Below are 4420 nucleotides of genomic sequence, written 5' to 3'. Positions count from 1 at the left end.
TAAAAGTAATCATTTCATCAGAAAACAACAACACTGTCATTCTCAAGTCAATTATTCTTATAAATCATTCTAATTTATTGAGGATTTACCAAAATATTTAGATAAAATATTACAATTATTAGCATAGGATTATCCATTCTATAATCTAGATTGCTATAAAAATATGAGTAAGATCTTTGAATAATTTATGAAGAAAGAATTAGATTTTTATCAATAAATATATAAATACAAGATATCATAATGTTAACAGTAATTAAACAACTGTATCTGTTCAGGTTGATTTGATTGAAGATATAATGTACTGCACTGTACAAAACATGAAAAATTGTTGTTGAATGTCTTCTGGGTATAAATATTTGTCATATAGTTAATTATTAATAAAAATCTGCCCACTGTTTCTGCCTTTAAAAAGAAACTGACTAATCAAATTTAATGTCTCATTTTAAAAAAAGAACTATGTTTGTAAATGGTTAAGTATTTCTCCTGCTTGGGGACAAAATAACTGAAAATCGACAAAATAACTGAAAATCTTTGACACTGATCAAGGACATACATTCTAGATATAAGTCCATGCTAAGATCAGGATTTCAGTGACTAAATTACTATAAAAGCCTTTTGACATTAAAAAAATAAATTTGTTTTGTTAAAAAAGTAGTTTCATCCTTAAAATGCTTAAAAACAAAAAACAAAAAACATTTTGCATAATATAATATACGTTAATCTTCAATGACCAATTTACACACACAATGGTTCATTATCTCAGAAAATGTTATCATATTTCAGACCCCTATTCATGAGAAGGGGGACTTCAAATTTTTTTTTACCCTAGTGTGATATTCCACTTTGAGCACATTCATTCTTTTTTAAGTCCATATGAACCAATATTAACCAACTCCATATTCTTATAATTTGATTGATTGATTGTTGGTGATTAACGGCATATTTAATATTCTGACCATGGCTATTTCATGGTCAGTCATTTTTATTGGTGGAGGAAGCCTACTACTCAGTGAGAATTACTGATCATTGCTGACCTTTAGCAGCAAAACTGGCAACATTATTCAATTAAAATCAGAATCTGATGTATCATGCCACAAACAAGGTTCGACCTCAACTCAGTGTTGATGATAGCTAGTGATCACTGTACCACTCGACCACTGTGGCCCCTATTTTTATAATTGACATGCCACCAAAATTAATCATTGAGTGTAGCAAGGCCTACCGGGTAAATTAAAAATCTTATCTCTTTATCTTAAATTTCAGTTGAAGTAGTTTAGACACTTCCCAGCAATATCAATGTCTTATCCCTTCATTTCAAAACATGTAGTATAATGTTATACATATTTTTTTCTATCTTATTACTTACAATGTTTAAGAACAAATTCAGGTTCTTGTCTTGTCTAAATGAACAGATAATAGTTAATGATGAAATGTGTTATTCAATCAGATAGTATAATGTAATTTCAAACCAAATGTCACGTTGCCACATTTAATAGACAAATAAATATTCTTTTTTTTTATCCAGCTAATAAGTGCTTGGTTATTTAAACTTTACACTTATTCAGAAAATTTTAAATTTCTCAAGTTTTTATTTTGAAGAAATTTTTGAAAAAAATCTTTTTTCTCATTATATCAATAACTAAAGCTCTTGATTTTAAAATATACAATATACTTACATTTGAGGGAAATCAATCTAACTCAAACATTCATTCATTCCAAATTATCAATGTAGATTTGCACTGCAAGAGATTTGAATTAGCAGGTAATATTCAATTATCTCCCTTTAGATATGATCAAGTAAGCAGACACGACTACCATGCTTCATTACATAGTCATGATGGCTTCTACACCTGTGATATAACAATGGAATACAAACAAATCATGCAAAATTGTGCAAAGGTTAAAACTATTCAGTGAAGGTGTATCCTACATTCATAGTGAAACTCTGAGTGAACTGGACTATTTCCAAAATATTAAATACTCGTACTGAGAAAATATGAAACCATGTAATTCAAATTAGTGAAAGAAACTAAATCACTATGTTTGATATTGAAAATATTTTTATTAGTGCATAACATCAGTTTTTTTTGCATCAAAATCTTTATGCTCAGTTCCTGCTCAGATTAATCTAACAATGACAATACTTGTTTGTATGAATAAAAGGAATGTGATTATGTAAGGTAAATACCAATGGGACAGCATTTCTAAAATAAATATGAATAGTTTTATCTTTTCAGGAATTTGACTGCAGTCCTCTGGTGCTTTACTTTAGCATATAAAATTGGGTTTACCAAGTAATTTGTTTGGCTATACCAATTCAGACTCTATATAGACAACCTGACATTTCTTCTTTGTTCAGACATCCTTACCATACTGAAAGTTATGGTACGAATACAGAATATCTTAAGAATGGACCTCATTACAATATGAAGTCAAAGGAACATGCCCCTCTTACATAAAACAATCCTTAATAAGTTAACTGTTATAATGTCAATGTTGATTCAGAATTATAACGAAGATTTACTTATCAATTCTTATATATAAAGGCAAACAATCGTAAAAGGTTTGTATTGATTGTCACGATCAGAAATATGAAGACAATTCAGCTGGTATTAACTTTTTACTATAAATAAAATTGTATTCTATATTTTGACAATGGTTGAACCATTTTATCCTATTACATAATGTTTGTATTTCCCATTCATAAACCTTTTTGTGTGTTTACCTACTTAGAAGAAGTATAGTATAGGCGAACACTTGTCTATTCTTGAAGACCATGTGTTGACCTCTTGATGATCTTTGTTGTTTGCATTGTTGGGTTGCTGTCACATTAATACATATCTCATATCTCCTTAAAACATAAACATAAAAAAATATGTTGGTCCTTTAAGGAAATTCATATCAAAAGTTAAACTGTATAACTGAACTGATCTCTTTTTTATTCATATGTAAAATGACACATAGATTATAAAGATAGTTTGAAGAAGTTTCCTGTTAACATCATGTGCAACTCTTATCAGACTGCCTTTAATCTGAAGTATGACAAAAATTAACAGATATTTAAACAAAGGATATTTTCCTGGCAGTGATATCTGCCAATATAAATTAAGGTAACCCAATGATTCTCTTGACCTTCCAAATACAAATCCAATTATATTTGCAATACATTTTCTAAGACATGAAGTATCATCTTGAATTCAATAGGTAATCATGAAATAGATGACACAGTTTGTAAACATGAAACTTGGATATGCAGTGTAACACAATAAGATTGAAACCTTAATTACAAACTTGCTTGAAACATCCAAAGATTTTGAACAATCATACAAAAAATCATCAATGAACACATGGAAGTAAAATGAAATATAATACTTCCATGATGAACCCAACAAGGCACTGCAGAGTGGAGCATTAATAATATTACCAACAGTTTTCTTTTAAACCATTTTGTTATACTGACATTTAATAAAAACTGATTTGGACCCTAAAATGATAAGTACATGAAATGGCCATCAAAACTCAACTGAGATTTTAACTGAAAAATACTACAAAGTCAAGCATCTTTTTGCAATCAGTGTTTTCTATAAAACCATATTCTTATTCATGTACTAAATATATCACCTTCAACTCTTTCACTGCTTATTCAATCTTAATTTACAGAGCCTTTATGAGCTCTAAATTGGATTATAGACCACTATACAAGCTTATCTAATCTGTTTTTACTCTACTTATTTGGAATAGCATCTCATCACTCTCATGCATATTATCCCCTTATCTTTTCATATATATAAACAGAAGACCTCCCAGGGATGTTTGAGATGAGAAAAATCAAGGTATTGGAATTTGTAAAACAGAAAGTAGCTAGGTCTCCGACAGATTCTATAAGTGTGCACATTATTATACAAATATAATGTAAATTGTTAAGTGTGCACACTTAAAGAATATACAACTGCCAAGTTGTTGACTTGAAATATGAAATCATTCTGTTCAGTAGCACATGAGAAAAGTATGCCGAATCATAATCAGTTCATCCAAGATACTGAAAAATTCTGAAAATCAGCCAACAGGAGTAGATGTCGGACCAATCCCAAGAGAGCTCACACGTTACTACTCGATCATCACTGTCAAGCTCCAACCAAATACAAAGTCATTTTGTTCTGTAGTACCTGAGAAAAGCATGACAGGATATTAGTTAAATGAACAATATACAGTAAAGACGAATGCAAAATAGCCTCCACTTCTAGAGTGGGGTTTAAAATTGATATGCATGTAATATTTTATATAACTTTATTGTTATCAGTCTATTAATTAAAGGGGAAATTATTCATACTTTCCATTCTTTAAAATGTTCTGCCTTTATGAAAACTTTGTTTTCATCCGTTTCATGGTTCTAAAATCTTTCATTATGCAAAACTAAATG

Source organism: Mytilus californianus, unplaced genomic scaffold (genome assembly GCF_021869535.1).
Source record: "Mytilus californianus isolate M0D057914Y unplaced genomic scaffold, xbMytCali1.0.p SCAF_1, whole genome shotgun sequence".
In the NCBI taxonomy this organism is placed as follows: domain Eukaryota; kingdom Metazoa; phylum Mollusca; class Bivalvia; order Mytilida; family Mytilidae; genus Mytilus; species Mytilus californianus.
The sequence above is the reverse complement of the archived record's forward strand: the minus strand, read 5'-3'. Positions refer to the sequence as shown.